The sequence below is a fragment of the Condylostylus longicornis genome, unplaced genomic scaffold, assembly GCF_029603195.1.
Source record: "Condylostylus longicornis isolate FDR11 unplaced genomic scaffold, ASM2960319v2 ptg000083l, whole genome shotgun sequence".
In the NCBI taxonomy this organism is placed as follows: domain Eukaryota; kingdom Metazoa; phylum Arthropoda; class Insecta; order Diptera; family Dolichopodidae; genus Condylostylus; species Condylostylus longicornis.
Window position 1 is genome coordinate 1838413 of NW_026578051.1, and position 22723 is coordinate 1861135.

The 22723-nt window shown below is 22.4% G+C and overlaps 1 protein-coding gene across 7 annotated transcripts in view; it reads right to left on the reverse strand.

The window, feature by feature from the left end:
- LOC129613331 (protein enabled) overlaps positions 1 to 22465 on the reverse strand; it is a 139796-nt gene extending 117331 nt beyond the window's left edge. For 2 of the 7 annotated variants that reach the window (XM_055527338.1, XM_055527337.1), the window contains exons 1-2: positions 21391 to 21571; positions 20117 to 20442 (exon numbers count right to left, since the gene is read on the reverse strand). The gene's annotated coding sequence lies outside the window, so the exon portion shown is untranslated. Of the gene's footprint in view, positions 1 to 20116; positions 20443 to 21390 lie in introns of all 7 variants that reach the window. The other 5 variants (XM_055527339.1, XM_055527336.1, XM_055527334.1 and 2 more) reach the window with 5 other exon arrangements.
- Between the last annotated feature and the right edge of the window lie 258 nt (positions 22466 to 22723).

Sequence of the window (22723 nt, forward strand, 5' to 3'; positions counted from 1 at the left end):
CAAAAAGCGAATTGAAAGTACTTAATCATCAAAATTGCCAATATGTTTATAAGAGAGAACAAAGATTTAACTTGAATTATTAAATAATGTACACGTATATGATGATCATATTTTCATTAACTACAATATTAACTTCCGTTTTGTAAATTGCATTATTGGACTGAAAAAGCAATTCATTTGTTGTAGTTTTAAAGTGTAGTAAAATAAAATTCTGACATCCGATGACATCATGCAGAAATTCTGTATTTGTACACAATTCAGCTTATATATAAAATAAATATTAATTGCCGATTTTTGTATAAATTACCGAATTTAAAAAGTAATTACTGAATTTTTTCCAATTCTCATTTTAAGGACAGTATACTAATAATTATAGCATTTAATCTGTCAAAATTTTAAAGGGGAAATTTGCTTTAAAATAAAATTAAGAGCAAATTTTGACTACAGTAACATCAACAAATTATCAATCACAATAAAATTGATATGTCACATCTCTCTTATTTACTTTTGTTTTTTTTTTTTTATTGCACTTTATGTTGCTTATGTTGTGTTTATGTTATATTTAACTATTATACTACTCCTATTCTTTTATAAAATTTATAATTTATCGCCGATCACGTACAATTTCAAGAAAATATTTATTTTATATAAGTAAGTACTGTGTGTAATTATTTAAAAGCTAGTTTGACTACTTTTGAATTGAATTTTGAGTTATTATATAATTGTTTTTTTTTTCTTTGTTTCATTTGATAATTATAGGCGGCTTTTTATATTATTATGAAATTAAGAAATGACATTTATATAATTGACATTTATATAACAGTATTGAAGTTGCTGACTATCAAACTCAGAGAATATTGGTTTTTTTTTTCTTATAATTTATTTTATTTTAAGCAGAAATTTGCTGCATTAACTTACATGGAAATTTGGGGTTGGTGGCTGTATAAAACAACTCTCAATATTTAGAGTGAACTCTCAATTATAGAATGACAGATACGCAACGCGAGTATATTTGAATATTCTCACTTATGCAAAATACTCTTTAACTCTGAAATTGAAAATTCTCTTTTCCGTAATTTGGAAATGGAATTAATTGTTATTAATAAAAATATAGAGCAGAATTCCCGTGAACTGTAATTAAATATTAAATTATTCAATTTCTCATTGACATTTTTTTGATTTTCAACTCTTTTTTTAATAACAAACCAAATCACCAAATTTTTTTTATTTTCTGAGTTTGCTGGATCGAATTGAATCGAAATTCTCAATTTTTTTTCATGAAATTTTTTTTTACATTTTTTATTATAAAAGTTACTCAGCTATCAAGCTTATGGGCAGCTAAAATATAATTTCAAAATTTTTATTATTGTAATTATTAAAATTCACAATATCCATACAAACGTATATCGATATTGTGAATTTCATTCATATGTATTTAAATACGTGATTATGAATATATATACCTACATACATAAATAATTCAATCTGAAAATCAAAATTCATTATTGATTTAAAATATGAAAAATAAAGTAATAAAATTATATTACATGATATTATGCACAAACATACGAAAAATATAATTTATAACAAGCAACAAAAAAAAAATTAAAGCATAATTATTTTTAGTTAGTAGCAGTCAACGAGTACTACTGAACCCAATATTATTATTAGAATACTAGAAAAATTTTCTTGTAAGATAATGAATAAAAAAATGTGGCATGTAAGTGTAATGCAAGACAATAAAAGAGAAAAAAGATAAAATGCAAGTACCAACATAAAAAATTTACTATCATATAAGGTTCATAAAGGTAAAATAACTCTTTTCGGTCAGTTGTTTGAGAGCCTCGTGGCTTTTACAAACCGGTTTTTCAAATGCAATTTTTACAGATGTTGTTCATTTGTGTATATATACGAGTATACCTCCGTAAATAACATTCAATAACTATATAACATTATTTTTTCTTATTCTCTTTTGAATTGTACATTTTTATTGCAAGTGAATCTTTTAGACTGAAACAATATTTATGCAATTATACAACATTGCATAAAAAAAAAGAGGTAAAATAAAAATTTTATGCAGCAGACTTGCATTTATACATACATAATATAAATATATAGGTATGTATTTATGTAGAACTCACATAAATTCTATATATATGCCTTCTAATGTATAAAGAGGGCAATAATGTACGAATATATAAATTTTAGAAAATGAAAAATCAAAAATATTAAATTAAAGTATATAGCGACTAGCGAGTTACAAAAAACAAATAACTTTCAAGTTAAAATATGTAACCAAAGAGTAAATTTATAATATACACATTTTTTCCATAAACAACATATGCATTCAATCGAAAATAATGAAATGAAAACCCAGGCAATGTGCATTATATCGGAAAAAAATTACATATTAAAAAGAAAAATAACAAAACAAAAAATTAAAACCAGTTTCTCTTATACTTACCGTGAATAGTTTTTCTGATTTTTTGTTTTTCTCAATTTTCTATTGTTTGTTGTTCTTATTTACAAGGAGAAAGAGTTTACTGTTCGAAGAGTACATTATTTTTTATGTGAACGTATAGTAAGTATATCAGAATCAGAAGGAGCATAATATTATATATAGACAAGAAGTGAAAGGCAATGATGCAATATACTATTATTATTTTTTTGTATTCATATATTATGTACATGGCATGAAAGTTCATATTGTTATTGTTATGCAAGTAATGAAAAAATAATCGATTAAAAAATGTAGTTAGTTAACCTATTCGCTACAATGGAATTTTATTATATAAGTATAAAAATTCTAACTTTAAACAAAGTGTGGATTTTATAGAAGGCAACAAAAAATTTAATCAGTATAGAAAATGTAAAAAAATTTAATTAATTAAATTCTAAAGGAAAGTAAAAATGTTAAAATAATAATAATAAAAGAAATATGAAAAAAATTTTAATTTAAAACCGATTATAATTGTAAATTTTACAACATATTTGAGATTGACAAGTATTCAATTATTCTTAGAAAAGTAAGAAAAATCTTAATAGAATTTCTAAGTTCACATAAGAATTTTTCTTTATATTAAAGTCAATAACACTATCCTCAATGATTCTTGAATAATAAAAATTATGATGACAATTATGATGGTCTAATACAAATGTTCAAGTAAGTAAAACAAAATTGACTTGTAGTATTTTAATAACTTGTGGTACCCTTGTATAGAAATTGAATGCAATGTTAGTACTGATTCGTCCCTTAGAATTATATGTTATATACATCATTGTAACTCATTATAATCAAGGTGCAGAACGAGCAAATCACAAAGGTACTTAAAAGTTTCACATATATTGCCTACACTCATAATAATATTTAGAATTTAAATATACATACACAACATATGTACGCTTTAATAATTTCTAAAATTATTTTGGAGTACTCGTATAATAGTATTAAGTAACAATATTTACTTTATGCAGGACTAACCTTTAATTTACAATTAACAATTATTGTTATACAATATAAATTTAATGCCTAACAAATTTAAGTTACTAAGTATATGAAAATTATGAATTTAAAGTGTGAAAATAAAAATTTACGAAAATTATTCGTTTAAATAAATTTTAATTAAAAATACAATGTTCATAAAAAATGTGATGTTTTTCACCTTCAAAATTTTCTATTAAATCATTCGTAAATTTTTTGAACTGTAATTAATTATTATTGTGAATTAATTTCACTTCGGTTAAAAATTATTCCATTTTATTTTAATATACATAATATAATTTAGGTACATATTTACTTTTTAGGTACCTTAATGAAATTTATTTATATAAAATTTAAATTATATTTCAAATTCAGTTCTGATTTGAAGTATTCAAGTATTGCTATGAGATACAATTGCAAATATCAACTCCCCACGCGACTAAGAGTAATTTATTTACCTACATTAAAAATGAAAAAAATTTCTCTTTTACTCACACTTATTCTCACATAATTGAATCCAACTTGGTAACATTTGAAAACAATGAGGGTATTATTGATATTAAAAATGCAAAATTTCGGTAATTAAAAGAGCAACGATTATAAAATTAAATCTTTCTTATTTAATCAAACTCTGACTTATTGGGCTCACTTAATTTCCAATTTAGTTTCATAAAAATATGAATTTTAAAATATTTATTTATAAGGTGATGTAAACTCACTCAACTCTTTTTATATACCCGTACGCTTTTCTCTCAACAAATTGAGCAAAAGAGAAAAAGAAAAACGCAATTGTTCAAATTAAGAAAAATTTTTTTTGCCAAAACCCAAAATTTATTAGAATGAAGTCCTTTTTATTCTTCATAATTTTTTCTTTGTTTTCCCCTTTGAAACGATTATTAAAACAAAAAAAAAATCTATTTAAATTACATACCAAAAAAAAAATATACCACTAGAGTAATTAAAAGCTAAAACAAGCAAAAAGAAATTTAGACAAAAGTTAAAAAAGAAACGAAAAAAAAAAACAAGTTAATATGACATAAAAAAACTATTACACTTGACATAATTGGAGCAAAACAAAACTGGGGAGGAAAAAAAAAATAATGAAAACACAAAAATAAGCAAAATTTTTTCCGTGAATTTGAAGTTGAATTAGATTGAAAGAGAAAGAAATATGTTGAGAGAAAAGAAAATATTTACCATGAAAGTAAGGATTGCTGTTGCTGTTGTTAAATTGAATGAAAGTTTTCGTTAAACAATCGCATAGTGTTTTGTGTTTACATATGCTGTACAACTTTAGGTTTTGTACAAAAATTAGAAAAATTTTGTTTGTAATTAAAAAAGTAACTAAGAATTTTTTTTGGTAAACAAAAAAAAAAAAAATAAATAAAAATTTTACCTTAATAAATTATTAAAAATAAAAATTTTTTAAATTTTATAAGTTTTCCATGTTTGTGTATATTGTGTGCCTAAATTATAAGGTAAGTTAATTATTTAGCGATTTGACTAATTAGACCAAATAACATGTTTAGTGAAAATGTTAAAAAAGGTTGTCAAATTTTTTTTTTCTTAACAATTTTAAGAACGCTAGTAAATTCTTAATTAACATTCCTCGAAAAATGAAAATTTGTCTCTTAGTAGAGTTTCGCTTTGTATCATTAATTCAATAGATATAATAAAAAAAATGTAAAATCGGGGCCCGCAAGAACATCCAATTCCCGAAGCCTAACATATCTCAAAAGTTTATCAATCTGTGGCATAACTGAAATTAAATCAACTGCCATCTCTTATCTGTCAAATGCCAAATATCAGCTGTCAACTGCCATCTTTCAAATTTCAATTGTTATCTGTCACCTGTCACCTGTCGAATGTCAGCTGTCAACTGTCAGATGTCAATGTGAAAAATTCAACCTATCAATTTGGTAAAAAATAATTCAATTCAATTTGAACTAAACTGTGTTAAAACACAAAAAAACTTGCAAGACCACATACTACAATCACAACACAACTGCATTGCTGACAAACTACCGCAAAACTCCTCTCATCATGGAAAATAAATAAAAGTGTCGCGAGCTTTTCAATATTTTCTTATATCAAAGGGATTTCATTATAAAAACCAAACCTTATTTTAAATTTAAAGAAAAAAAATCTGTCCTTTTTTTAAAAAAAAAAAAAAAAAACAAAAAAAAAAGCACTCACTTATAAAAACTGGTCTGATTTAATACTAAAGTGTAAATGACGTTAAAGGAAAAATGATTTCTTTGTAAGAGAAAATTTTCTTTTGACTTTTTCTTACTCTGCCTATTGTTAGAAATATTATAAAAGCACCATTTTTTTTCTATAACTAGAAATTTAAGGAAAAATAAATTGAGTTTTTAGAATCGCAGAAAAAAAAAGAATTTTATTTATAGCAGTACTTAAGACTAAAAACCAATAAAACTGCTCTAAAACAATACTTTGTCATCCTCGTATAATATTTGAGTACACAAGCATTTAAACAAGGTACAAGTGGTGCAAATAATTCCTACTACCTAATTTATGTATAATGAGAGAACTAATTTCTTTCTGTATAGGTGCATCTTAAAATTTAATTTTCTCTTATTTAATTTTTTTTAATATTGTAATACGAGTATAAATGAACTCCGAAAAAAATTTTTAAATATTTACTTAAATACTTAATGAATTTTTAGGTATATCAAAATGGTTTCATACAATATCAAACAATTGTAAGTTTGATGGGATTTCAAACACGTAAATTTTGTTTGATTTGAAACTATGTGTTCGACATTCGTTAATATTTTGTGAATAACATAAGTTTTATATGGAATTTTAACCATCCAGTGTATTGAATAAAATGATGAAATAGCATTCTATTTTTTGAATCAAACAAAATCCATGAATATTTATACAACAAACTTTCAATTAAATTTTAACCAAATCAAACAAAATTTATGAACAATATTATAAAATGCAAAGCCTAATCTTACACTTAATTCGATAATACTTTTCATCATATGATTAAAAGGTTTCTATACTTATAGAAAATTGGTATAGAAAAGAAGGTATATGAAATATGGTCGTGAAACAGCAAAATTTAATTGTTGTTTGATTTCTAACACAAAAAAATTTTAAAATTCAAATTATACGAGTAATAAATGTTTATTTTTACGTATTTTAGTTTTTTAATATTAATTATTAATTGAATAATATATTTTAATATATAAAAATAATTTGAATTTTGTATGATATCATACATATTGTTTGATATCAGACACACAGTTTTAAAAGCTTTGAATATTAACATTTATTTTTAATTTTCTTCAATTACACACTCATATCGCATACAAACATATTGGAAAATATATTTCAGTTCTAATTTTTATTACTTAATTACATTATTTATTTATTTTTATTATAACTTGCATATTATAAAAAGCGTTATGGTATTTAAACTTGAAAAATTTATTCAACCGATTAAAAAATTAATAGTATACTTAAGTAATAATTATTCATAATTTCATAAAATAACAAAAAATTTTGAAAATAATTTATTTAAAACATGAAAAACATTCTCTTTGATTTTGTATTAAGCGAAATATTTTATAGAATTTTTTATCACGTTTCAGAAAGATGAATCATTCAATTCATACGAATCAAAGTGATTCATACCAGGTTCGAAACCGATTTTTTTTTAGTATTTTAAAATAAAAAAAAAAATAACAAATTCATTATTGATCTTATATGAGAGTATGAAAGTGAATTTTTTTTTTTTAATTTTAAGAAAAGGGAACTCGTAATTTAGTTGTTTCTCAATGTTGTGTTTGACTGTAGTACAAGCACCATGCCACCATACTTTAAGAATTCGATTTTACCTTCTTGATAAAGAGTGATTCATATTTTAATTTAAAACATATAGAATTCATAACAAATACAACAAGAAAAAAACGAAATCTTTTAATGATTCGGTGAGTGTTTTTTTGCTTAAATCCTTCAAATTCTTCTGAACCCCCATTTCTCAATTCTGTTTTATTATTATTATTGTATTAATATTTACGGGAGTTCAAGTGTATTTAATCTTTAAATATTTAATGGAAAAATAACGAAAAAAAAAATGCAAAAATGAAACGTGATGATGCTTTTTTGAACACTTTAACACGCACAATTTAAAAGTCTGAGTTTGCGACTTTTTTTGGTTTTTGTGTTTGTACAAGAAGTTCAACCCTTTATACATACATAACCTTCAATTTATAAATATTTTAGATATGTTTACAAACTAAATATCAAAAAATTTGAAAATTGAATTATCGATTGACATTTTATCATAAAATAATTTGTTTTATTTTTATTACACATAACTGTTTTGACAGTAAAAATTTAATTGTAATAAGCTTTAGAGAATAAGAGAACAAAATAGAGAATAAGAGAAACTCAAACAGATTTTTGCATCAATTGTAGCGTTTCAAATAATAGATCGATTCAGAGTGTTATATTCTAGCCATAATATCGCTAGAATATAACAGTCTGAACGTATAACACTGAAGAGCCTAACACTCTTATTTATATTAATCTAGTTACTAAAAGAGTAGAGTTGAAAGAAGTAATAATGCACATTTATCTCAATAGATGGCTTAAAATAATTTATATGAAAAACAAATGTCAAATCAAGTGTTTCAGCTTTAAAATATTGTCAATTTAATAAAAAAAAAAATATTTGTACTCCTGCAAAAGAACTGCAATCTACCGAAAAACTGTCAATAGATTAAATTTCAATCGATTAATTTTCGTATGCAATTATGAATATGCAATCTAATTTTTCGTATGTAATCAATTTGATAAATGACAAAGGGTAAAAAAATTTGAAAATTACAACAAGAAGCAAAAATTTTAAACAATTTATTTGTCATAATAGGGCAATTAACATTTTTGTAAGCTTAATGGGGTGTTGAAATTATATGTAAGCAAATAATGTTTGGACATTTTAATTAAACAAACATTTTAATAAATAAATCAGGAAAAAAATGTAGTAAGTAAGTAAATCTGTCAAAATTTTGTTCACCGTCCGTCAGGCGCTGGTTTGGCATTTCAAAAATGGCGTTTCTTAATTTGAGCACGGAATATCATTTTTCTGCGAGGTTGCAAATTATATTACTGAGGAATGTCTGTACCGAGAACTTGCAGATCATACTACCAAGACAAGATAACTGAAGACGGCAGCCCCTTTTAACTTCCATCTCGGTTTTTCTAATTTGTTTTTTGTTGCCTTTGAATTATTTTGAGAAATCAATAAAAAATTCATACGTCTTATATAAAACACTCGTACATGTATGTATGTAATTTGTATGTATACCAAAAAACTTACAAAGAAAATGTGAAAAGAAAAAAAAAATAAAAAAAAAATTTGCATTTTTTAAATTTGCTTTCATTGATTTTTTGTGTTCAACATATACAAACGCATATACACATGTACGTCATCAAATTTAAATACTTGTATATGTGTGTACATTTTAATGAGATGAAAACAAATAAACATATTTGTTATATAAAATTACATACATACACATAATATATGTAACTGCTATACATGTAGTTTTATAAAAACGAAACAAAAATTTACGTCACATCTTTTATTCTTTCTTTTTTATTATACACTTATTTGCCATATATGCTTATAAATTAATAACAGTGATTTAACAAACACTTTAAGATTATGTTGAATTTGTTTTGTATTACACTTAAGGATTTTTATAACATTAATCACCCTATGCTTATTTAATAGTTTGAAAACAATTTATTAGTGATGAAAATACATGTATTATTTCTTAAACATGGTAAGCCTGTTATAATTTTTGTAGTGTAACTAGAGATTTACAATGGTATTTTTAACAAAAAAGAAAAGAAACACAGAATATAGTTATCTAGCAATATATAATGAGTAATGATTACCTCGCCAAATCCATGTCCGAATCGCTATATGTAATTTATTTGTAGAAAATGCAGTTTTGAAATCACAGAATGAGTTTACAATCTTCTCACTCTCAAATATGCTAATTATAGTCAAGTCATATTGAAAAGGAAAAGGCTGCTTAAAAATCATTCAAGAAGAAGTTTAAAAATTAAATGCCCAAAAGATGGAGAAAATTTATGATTTGGGAATATTTTTGGAATAAAGAATTTTTCATCATCTTAACGAATAAATGTGTATTAAGTCATGAAAAATGTGATATTTTCATTTTTTTAACTTAAATATCTAAATATTTTATGAAATCACTGTACATATTTTATATTTATGGCTGTACGAAATAGTTGAGTTAATACTGTTATACAAATTTGAAATCTTTTATTTTCATATAATATTTTTATATGTGTATGTGAACATTATATAAAACACATATGTACATGTTTGTATATATACTAAATTCTATTTTTAAATTAAAATTTGTATTCTTTTAAATTTCTAAATATACGTATATTATATAACAAAAAATATGAAAATAATATATAAGTTTTGTTAAACAATTTTGTTTATATTTTTGGTTTTTTTTTTTAAATTCTCAATAAAAAACCAAGTATCCTTAAATGTCAAATGTTTAAATTTTTCGTATTTCTTTAATAAACGTACACATAGTAAATAAAGAGGAACGAAATATTAATCAAAAAGGAAAAATATAACATTATCTATAAATGTAGGTGAAAAAAAAATAATTTATTTAACTTGAAAATGTTAAGTATTAAAAAAAGTTTTCTAACTGGTATACGTACACAATTTATCTTCAAAAACATTAGGCAGTGAATTTTTAATTCAAAAAATAATAAGAAATTTGAAATTGAATCATTTTTAAACTAATCTGATCTCAATTTTAGGAGACCAGTAAATTTTATTGTCGGAATTGATTTCAATCTCTTCAATATTATGAATCGTTTCTTAAACTTACTCTGAACTCATTTTCACACTTTGTAATTTTTCATTTCTTTCGTATATGCAAGTTGCTAATTTGTTAATCCAACTGAGAGAAATAAAAATTTTCCCTAAATTGTAATTTAAATTGAGAGAACTACCTGATATATTAATATTTCCTTTTTGAAGTCATTTACCATAGTAATCAGGTTATTTGTTGTCTAATTGAAAGAAATTGAAATTAAGAAAAGAATTGTCAACAAGAAATATAAATTTTTGAAATTTCATTCACTTACTTATAGTTTATTCTAGAGTACCTATTAATTTAAAGTACAATGAACTTTTAATTTTATAAAAAATTTCCCTAAAATATCCTTAATATATGCTGATTTATTTTTGTATCGGAATCATTTAATTTTACTTATAATTATTAAGAGTTCTCTTTATATTCAGAACTCTTATCATTTAAAAATAAATTTTTTATATTATACTCGTGTAATTTACTGAATAAAAAAATATCAATTTCAACCTTGTCGACATGCAAGGAAATTTAATATTATATAAGTATAATTTAATATTCTTATTTACAGAAGAAAGATGAAAATGCTACTTAAATATATACATATAATGTATACTTGTGTGTACATATATTTTATATAAAAGATAAGATTATATACGTATGTAAAAAATAGGCACGTTCAATTTCATGTTAAAACGAAATTATTAGAATTTATTGATTTTATCGATTAAGTACTTAAAAATTTATTTTTAATCAAATCAAGAAAAAATAAAAGGAAGTATAAAATATCATTTTAATCATAATGAAATCTTAATTTTTCATTTATTGTTCTCGATCTTAGAATGATTATAACCCGAATCTTAGAATGACCCATCGATTTACGACTAGAAATTTGGACTGTACTGTATTTAATACACTTTAAATTATATATGAGAAAATTAATTCAAATTAAATTCTCTCTTGAAAGTATTCTATAAAATGCACTGAAACATTTATGTCAATGTTTACTGTTTTAGTGTCAAATATTCTTATTTAGTTATAAAAAGTAATTGTCGGGAGAGAATTGAGTTACATTTTACGTTCCATTTGATTTGTTTATAAATAAGGTAAAAGTTTAACTAATTCTAGAATAAGTAAAAGAGAATGAATTAAAATGAATTTCAATACTACCGAAATTTTTAATACTCAATACATTTGCTAGTTATTGCAAAAAATTTTAAGAGAAAGCCATTCAAATCAAATAATTTCTCCAATAGGAAATTTCTCTTTTTCAATTTCAAAAACTGGGAATTTTATTTTCAACCAAGAATTAAAATGAATTAATAAATTATTTAAAAAATTTAACCTAAAATAAATCTTAAAAGAGAATCTTTACTTTACAGCAAAACTAAAATTCTGTTTTAGATAACAAAAACTGATAGCAAAACCTAAATAAAAATTATTAACACTTTAAAAATAAAAAGATAAATTTTTTGTCGCCATATCATTGTTATTATTATTTGCTCTTCTAAGTTTCATTTCATTCCACAAATAATTTGTTCAACATGAGATTTTGCATTTATTGTACTCTCAATTAGTTTTTTTTTTATAGTTTTGCATTTAACAGTACTTAAATATTATTATTACGTATTTATTTTGTTGCACTATTGTTCTCAATTCTCTTGAGAGTATTTGTACTACTTCATAAATAATTTTCATTACAAAAATATCATTTGATTTGACAATAATTTTAACAACAATAACAATGATTTATTATCTGATCTCAATTTATGCATATTTAAATTCTCTTGAGATTAAGTAAATAAAAAATTCTAGTTTTGAAAAATGTATAAGTAAATTAATAATAATGTCATCATGATTGTCAAATTAGTGTACCGAAATAATTCACAATGAAAAATTTGAAATAATTTTATTTAAATGCGTTGAAAACTTGCGACACAAATAAGTTAAGATGAACTAACTTAATAGAAAAATTAATTAAATAATTTAAATTTCATAAATCCACTGAAAATTGAACATTTAATTAATTTTCATTAATAGCTCATTATTATTGATACTCGTAAATATTTGCAATTAATATTTCTTTTAATAATGCATTACATAACGCACGTATTTGCAAATATATAATTGAAAATTATTAGAATTTATTCTGTATTTTTATTATTAAATTATTTAATTATGTAATTATCGGTATTTACACAATAAAACAACAATATCACATTTCATTAACAAAAAAATAACATACTTTTTTTGTAAAATACATAAAGCACATAGTATGCAAAATAAATTCCTGTCACGACAGTAAATATAAAACGACATCACTGATTACATTTAGTAATCCTACTACTTATAAGTAATTTTTACAATATGATAGTAAGATGTTTTGAAATTTGTTCAAAGTAAGTGAATATTTTATGAATGTGTTTTTTAAATATATTTGAAAAATAGAAATATTTTCTATTAAAACCACAAAACTTAATAATTTCTAAAACAAAAACAAAAAAAATTTAAACAAAAAAAAAAACACACAAATAAAATAAAACCCTCACTAACCGAGCTATGAGTCTAAGTTACACCAACAGAATACACAAAAAAATTTTTTTTTGTTCATTGGAATAATTTAATATTAAAAATAATATTCTATAAGCACTTTTTTATATTCAGTGCAGAAATTTTAAAACCACTTAAAAAATATGTTTCACTACAATTATACTCATATTTATTGTACTTGCACTAACATACTCATCTAAAATGAAGTGATCGTAACGTTAAAAATTTCTGACATCCAACCTGTATCAATACTATAATAATTACAAAATTCAGCAATTACAACCTATAAGCTGAATACAGCCTGACATACTGAATACAGCAATACCTCGAAATTAATACTTATTGAGATAATAACTAATAACCGTGTGAATACATAATTCAATTTATAATTCGAATTGCTATATTGTATAAAGTAATAGAGTACAGTATTACTGCAAATAAATTGTCAGCATAATTCAGCAGTCATCCATTCTATAAAACTTTGGATATCGAGAACATAGTACTATTTTTGATTATGTACATATATCAAGTAAGTATATGGTTTTATATTTTTACTTTATATAGATATAATCAGTGGCATTTAAATGTATCAGGGTCAAGGTCCAGAAATACAATTCAGCTTATAAACACTAATTGCTGAATTGTCTATTAATGCAATATTTCTGAAATTCCGATGTCAGTTTGTATGATATTTTTCTGAATTGTCAAGAAACGACTCAAACATAAAATTATTCATTTTTTTTTCTTGTCGGAAAATAAAGTTTTAGAATTACTTGCATTTATTTATTCTCTTTTATGATATTAAATGATTTTATTTGTTTTAAAAATAAATATGAGAATCGTATTTTATCGTGAATTAAACCAACCTAAACTTAAGCTATCCAAGCTATTCAAATTACAAGAATATTATCACGGTTTATATTAGAATATAAAAAAAAAATTTTTTGTATTTGTTTTTGTTTTTTCTTATAAAATATTACACTAAGCGGTTAAGGTTAAATTACTTTTATTTATTTTCCATTTTCTTTATCATCATATTACTTTTTTTTACATATTTATTTAGAATTTTTTTAAAAAATTTAAAAATAAAAAATTAATTGTAATTTTCATGCTAATTCTAATAGAACACAATTTTTTTAAAGAGGGTAAAAACTCTTTTTTTTGCTGAAATGAAAAGTGCAAGGAACTGTAGTAAGTGAAGGTAAGTAAGATAAAAAATATCTAATTATTTATTATTTAATTTGTAATTGCAGAAAATATTAAGAAATTTTCATAAACGCAATACTGCAAAATAATAACTGCGAAACGCAATATTGCAAAAGTATAACGTGATGAATATGGCAATATATTTTTAAATATTCTATATAAAATCGAAACAGTTCGCGTATGATTCAACAAGGTTATGCTGAATATTTTCGCTATATATTGTGAAAACTTAACAATGTTTATAAACAAACTAAAATTAACAACATTTGCTTACAAACATATACATATATAGCATAGGTTTTGCTATTTATCGCGCTATACTGCGTTCCAATTGTCATTTCTATAAGTGATTACTTCTTATTATTCGTGTGATTAAATTTATTGGCAATTGAATCATTCTGAACGCATTATTTATTCAAATAAAATCTACTATGTAATTGGTAATCAAATTTTCTTTGCCAATTTCTTCATCTTAGTCATCTTAAATTTAACGTACAGACATTTTTTACATCATTTTCATCTCATGAAATCATCTTATATTTAAAGTATCTATGCATTTTAATAGTGTTACCAACAATGGTTATTGACCTTGAGTTTTGTAATTCATTTTTGTTTTCATTTAAAATTTTTTAATCACTTATACAATATTTGTGTAATTTTATAAATTAAAATTAGAATCACTTATACTATATTTTTCATCATTTGTATTTAAATGAAATGGGGTCAAGTTCTTTTAAGATTCATATAAATAATAAGAAAACCAAATGTTTTATTTTGGTTACAATTCAAAAAAAAAAACCTGAATAATTACACACATAATTATGATTCAATTACTTATGATTCAGAAAAAAAAAAGAAGAATTTAAACAAAATTTAATTGCTTTAAATCAATTAAAATTAAATAATTCAAAATAATTTCAATTAATTTTGTATTTTGACTACACACACATTTACTCATCTATCCCATTTACTCATCTTTCCCATTTCTTAACAATTACACAGTGAATTCACCACTAAACACATTTTACAATATTTACAAAATTTTTTTTAACACCGTTTTCTTACATAATGGACCTTTCGCACACGCAAAAATTGTTTTTTTTTTTGCAAGCAAATTAAAATTAAATTTTTATTTACAATATAAAGTAACAATAAAGATTATATTAATATATTGGCGCCCGAGCATGAACCAACCCGTATTACAATTTATTTTTAATAATTTATTTAAGAAATAAAGCAAGATTTAAAGAATTCCCGAACAATTTTGTAATTGAATTTGAAAAATATAAATAAGAATATCTCATTTTAAATTCTAACTGTTCAAGAATCGGACGAAACTTATTTGATTTAATTATCAATTTTTTGACAAAAATTTAAAATTTTGTGACAAAAATGTTTCCTACTAAGTATTTTATATTTTAAAATTTATGGTTTTCTTTTTGGAACACATCAGAGCCCTATTGCCAATTTTTACTCTTGTTTAATCAACTTTGGAAACAAAATATATTTGAATAGAAAAAATTGTGGCCCTATTTGAAAAACTTAAAATTTGACAATTTATTACTAGCAAATTGTTTTTTGATTAATAAAGACAGGGGGGTAAGAAATTGATTTGTAAGCAAATGATTTGATCATATATGATCAGTTTACGTTCAACGAAATATAAGTAATAATTAGAAAAAAAAACACATACATACTTACATATATCAAAAAACAAATATAGTACCTGCCTCCTACCCGCATAGTTCTTATTAAATCGGAACACTAGAATCTAAAGTAAATTATTGTATAACAAATCAAATACGAAATATTCAAGGTAATTAAGAAATGAATTAAATTCAAATAAATTGTTATCACTAATAAATTACTTTAATAAAATAAATAAATAAAAAAAAAGCAGAAAAAATATTACTTTAATTATTTACAGAAAATTGCCCTTGTGTAATTATATGTGAGTATAAAAGTTTAGATGTATTTACCATTTACACCACATTGTTCTTAAATTCAACACCATAAAAAAAAAATATTTTTCGTTCCACATTAGTTGTCTGATTTCCACCTGACTAGTTTTTCTAGTATATGTATATATGTATGTAGCAAAAATAATTTATTTTATAAATATTACAAAATTATTATAAAAATCTGATAAAAGTAGAATAAAACATAATTTTTATATAAGACAAACAAGGAAAATAAACAAATCAGAAATTTAAAAAAAAAAAAAAATATTATGTAAATACAAGAAAACTCTATTTTATGTATTTGTTTCAGGTACGGGTTTTGGGGTGCACCAACTTGAATGTAAATTAATAAAAGTAATCAAATGCTGAAGAATAATTCAGCTGACTTGAGATATTCTTATACATTTTAAGTAAATGCCAACACATTGTAATTTTTTTTTTCAAATTTTCAAATTTGATTGTTATGTCAGTGTTACAGTAAACGAAAAATGAATATTGTATGATACAAGCTAAAATGTGCTGCATACAAGTCGCTACAACCGTTTCTAACATTTAAATGACATTTTATAAGCAAAAAATATTTTGCAAAATTTTTTTTTATTATTTTTTATTTTCATTCATTCGTTACTATCGATAGGGGAATTTGCTTTTAATTAGGAACCCATTTAAAGTGTTCTCCACTCACTTGTAGAGTGATGCAAATCAACACGTTAATAAATATCAAACTTTGCATTAAGATGCGTAAAAAACAATGTGACATGGGTGCACGCATATTTTGATTACTTTCCGAATATGTACTTATAGGAATTAATTGAATTTATTCTGAAAAGTGAATTATTAAAATTATAGTGATATTTATTGTAATATATGTAGAAATTCGGCCATATATTATTAAAATCCATTAAGCTAATTTTATACATATGTACTTTAATATTTCATAGCAGACAATACGTAAAATTGGCTAAATCTGACATTATTTTTGTAAAAACTTGCTCACATTCATATATTTTCGAATATATACACATACATATATCGGCAAGTATATTAAATATGTACATATAATTATGTACTTAATGACAGACAATCTCTTTAAATTAAAAGAAAAAATCAACAAAACAAGAAAAATAATTGAAAGAACAACTAATCAAAGAACCGTGAATAAATAACCGACTTTACTCTTTTAAAGTTAAATTTTTAATAATCAGTTATAGTTACTTATATAATTGTATATAATTGTATGTTTATTCAAAATGTATATGAATGTATATGTATATATATATATATACTATTAACATACAAGATGTTTCACCCAAAAAAAAAAAGCAAACAAACAGATGAGTAATAATTATTTATTTCTCTCATTTCAATTTTAAAAATAAGAAATTAACCCTTTAGTTCACAAGACAAATAAGTGGAATATAAGAATCTAGGTACAACGACCAGACGTGCAATGACCAGTTTTATATTGTTTAGAATTCATAATTTCCAGTTATACTTAGTTACTCACTATTGTTTAATTACTTGATTTTGGGACACCTTTTATACATTTTATAAATTTCATATTTTAAATTTTAGCTAGAGTTATATAATATTTGCATGCATGTATGTAGTTTGCTCTTATTTCAAAGTAATTTGATCCTCACAGCAGAGTCAACATTATAAAAAATAAGGTTTTTTATTTTACGTTTTTTTTTCATTGTATGGGTTCAACATAACGTTTAAAAGTGGAAATAGGTAGGTAAGTAAAATAAGACAAAAAATAAAAAAAAAAAATAAAAAGAACAAGAACAATAAATAAACAGGAACAAAATACGAACATCGCACTATTCTTAAAATTGCCGTTGTGGGAATATAAGAGTGGAGACCATAGTATTTATTTTTATTGTTTTGTGTCTCTTTTGTTTGGTTACTACTTTCTGACTAGTTCACTTTTATATTGAATATTATTTAAGTAGGTTATTCTCCCTCAACTCAATTCACCATTGTTATTATTTTTTTATTGTTTTTATTTTTTTTTTTTTAGTTAACAATAATATCATGTAATATACCTGAATAAGTATATGTATGAATGTATACTTATAGGTACTCATTTAAATTTATATAAAATTAGTAAAAAAAATTTAAAAAAAAAAAGCAGCCCACCACGATTGTACAAAAACAAAATATTAAAAAAAAAAAAAAATACTTATGCTTGCATAAAATTATTATTGCATTCTTATTTTTACATACATACATACATTTGTACATAAGAACGTGGGCAATTTGCAATTTTTATTTTCGAAAAATATATGTACATATGTGTGTATGTATATGGAATAAAGTTATAATAGATAACAAAAATAAGTATGACATGACCTTATTTTTTTTTAAAATTTAATATGAATTTGCATCTTAAATCGCTTTAAAATTATTTTTTTTTTTTGTTTTATAATAGCAATAATAACTTAAATTTGATATTATTGCAATTTTCATTATACATTTCAAAAACGTTAATGTCCTAACACTGTATAATATTAGATAGTTTGGTTTGAAAGTGACCTAAGTCCATTTTAAAGAAAAATGAAATATTGCTGCGTTTTTAGTACTTAGTAGTACTTTACGTTGTTTATAAGTTCTCCAACATCTTATCTATTTCTTTTATTTAACCAATCCAACCAATATAATTTTATTTTAATAAAAACCGGAATTAAAATTGATAATAAGAGCAAAACTATAACCTTCTAAAAATTGCAATTTAAATAAAGAATTTTCAATTATAAAATAATGTACTATTGTAAATTTGAGTTATCATCTTCTGACAATTTAATTCAATAAATTTTCAAACTAATCGTTCAAAAATTTTATACGTAAATAATTATTACGTTTTCAATAAAATCAATTAAAACGCAATTATTTTTACTCGACTCACTAACAATTTTTCTCTATCTTAACAATTTTACGTAAGGAGAAGAACAATATTACCCACAAAAAATTGATTTGTTGATCAATCATATTTCATAGCGCTCTGTAGATTTCATTACAGGAACTATGTAAATATCTACCACATTTTAAAACAATATTTATGAAAAATAATGAGAAATTAATTAAAAAAAAAAAATTCTAAATTTAAATTTACCCACATCACAATTTTATTCTTAATTTTATAAATTTTTGCCTGAAAATTGCAAGAAGCTTTGTACATAATTTCAAAAACAAAACAAATTTCTTATTATGTATTTAAATAATATTAATAAATATAGTGTGGTTGGAATTGGTTGCTTCCATTTTAATTCATGCAATAAATTATTGTAATAAAACAAAAAGTACCATCATCATCAGCGTTTAATATACTAAAATAAATAAAATGCAATGCAAAATGCAGGAGTAGAATCGGAGGAAGGAAAAAAGAAATTTATAAAAATGACAGCTGGTTTATTTTAGTAGTCTTCTTTGTTCTCACTATTTTTTCTCTCTCTCATAGTCTCACAATTTTTTTTTGTTTTTTCAAAATCTTTTCTCTTTTAATTCATTCTATTTCCATTTCAGATTTTCATCCATCTCTTAATTTTCATTCCTTTTCTCTCTGTGATTTTTTTTTTTTTTTTTTTTATTATTATTATAGTCATCAGAATTTTTTATATGGACATAATATTATTGATATATGTATATTATTATCTACGTACATACACATGTAAGTCAAAAAAGGAAGAAAATTCGATTTTTCATTATTAAATAATATTTTTAAAAAATAATATTTTACTACATGTGAATAATTTAAGAGAAAAATATTTATAAAATTTTTGGAATTTCATTTTTAATCTTATCTCCAATTGTTTTAATAAAATTATTTTAATTAAAAATATTTATCTGAAAAAAAAAAACAGGAGTATTTATCTATCTAGTCAGATAAAAATAGTAGGTAACTAGGTAGAATTTCTATATTACAATAAAGAATATTAAATATTTATGTAAGTATGTAAATGTATGCATAATTATATTTTATTTTATTAAAAAAAAAAACAACTTACCACATAAGTATAAAAAGATTAAAACAGTTAATTCGTAACGTTTCCTTGTTTCCTTCTAGCTATTGTAGTAGATAATAAGTAGGCAATAATAATAATTATTATTATTATTAAATAATTCTCTTTTTTAATTAAAATATTTATAAGTTTGCAATTTATAAGTATATACAAATTTTCCTTTTCATTTAGTATGGTGTAAAATTTGATGTTTGTACATACATACATATATATGTACGTAATTGTAAAAATATAAAATAAAACCACTAGGTAGTTATTTTTTTTCTTTAAATAAAACAATGATCAAGACACACGGCGACAACGATATTAAACTACAAATGAGAATACAAAAATTTGTATGTAGTAACAAGTAAGGAGAAAATGAAAATATTAAATTCCCTTATTTATTTTAATTTTAAAATAAAAATTAAATTATATTTAGTTAAATTGAAATTTATGATAAAAGGTAGATAGACAGTTCGTATGAAATTTTTAATATTGATCAGCAGCAGCAAAAAACAAATACATAGCCATCACATTACCAAAAATTTTGAAAAAAAAAAAAAAAAAAACAAAATGTGAGGGTGTGTATATCCTTTTTTTTTTTTTAATTTCCTCTACTCTCTCTATTCTATATAGCTAAATAGTTAATATAAAAAAATTTCTCATTTTTCTCATCATAAAAATTCTTATTTCTTTTTCTACTTCTCTTGCTCCTCTACTATACCAATCTACTATTCTGTTCTGTTCTACTACTCTGCAACTCTTAAAAACTTTTTTTGACAAGAGATTTTCAAAAAAAATTTCCTTTTTTTTTTTTTTTGGTAACAAGAAGATGAGGACTTGCAAAATATTTTATTTAAAAAAAAAATAATTTTTAAAAATGTTGTATGCAAATACAAATTATGATTATATTTGAAATTTTTAAAATTATTTTAAATATTCTGTCAATATATTAATTTTATTAATTTATAATTGGAGAGAGAGTAAGGAAGTTTTCTGATACAAAAATCGTCAAATTTAACAGAGAAAAACAGCAAGTAGATATGTAGTAGGCAAGGCAAATTTCATTACATTTCATACCCTTCTATTTACTTTTAAACAAAAATTTTAATTTTAATAATTGAATTTTTAAACTTTTAATAATTAAATTTTTTAATTAAATGAAAATAATTTCGTATGCTTTTTGTTTTTTTTTTGTTTTAAATATTTTTCTGTATCACAAGAATTTTATGCCATTTTTTTTTTCTTATGTTACTACTAAAATTTTCTATACCTACATATTATTATGTTCATATGTATGTATGAAATTCAAATAAATTTTTATTATGGTTAATTTCTCACAATATTTTTTATAAAGAAACTTATTCCAAATATTTATTAAATAAAATTGAATTTAATTACATTAAGGTATACTAAAGAAATAAAATTCTTATTTCCTTCTCTCCTCTCTTTAATTTTTCACTTTAATTTTTTTTTTTGCATTTTATTTCATTTTAGGTATCAATTTTATACAATATTCAATATTGGTAAAAAGAGTGTGTAACACACCTTAATTTTTTATAAAAAAAAAATTATCAAAATTCATTCATTAAAAATTTTTTATTACTTTTACTTTTTTATGTATATACATATATTTTTTTTTAATTTAAACATCACAAAACAACCGAAACCGAAAATTTTCTTCAAATACTTTATTTAAAATAATTGAATTTTTTTCTCCTTTTTACAATGTAGCTTAATTTCAATAAAACAAATTCATTCGATTCTCTCTGATAGGTTGATTTTTCAATTTTTTAATTGCTACAATAAAGTATAATATAAATATTATAAGAGTTTTTATAAATAATTATGAAAGAAAATATTGTTTTCGTTTAAAGATTTTAAATTAAAATGAATTCTTAAAATGATTATTAAAATATAAAAGTAAAATTAAGTAAATTTTCCGGTAAGAAAATTCATTTAAAAGGCAAAAAAAAAAAAATTTTTTTTTTACTGAAAAATTATTTCTGAAAGATAAAAATTCATGATTTTTTTTCTCTCTCTCTCTCTCTCTGTCTTTCCTGTCTTTGCTATGCAAAAATGATTTATTTTTTTTTCTTGTTCTTTTTTTTTATTTTCTTCAAATAAATTGAAAATTATAAAAGAAAATTACATTTATTTAATTGAAATTTCAATTTTTATTATAAAATTGATTTTTTTTAATTATTTTTAAGTTTTTCTTTTATATTTTTAACACATTTTTAATTTCAATTATGAGAAAAGAAAAAATTGAAATTAAAAAAAAAATAAATTTTCTTCTTCAGTTTTTTTATGTTTTTTCTGTTTTTTTTTTTTTTTACTAACAAAACTACCAGACGAATACGATGCTAGAAAGAAACTGACGTTTAAAGGTTCGATTATTACAAGTTTTTTTTTTTTGTTTGTTTTTCAATAATTTATTCTACAAAGAGAAAGAATCGATTTTTACTTGTTTAAAAATCGAAAATGGAATTTATATGTATTTTTAATGGAAAAAGGAAATTATCAAATGTCAATTAGATATGAGATAAGTAATAGTGTATGGCAGCATTGTCATTTATAGGAAAATGTCTAGTCTAGAGCATATTTATT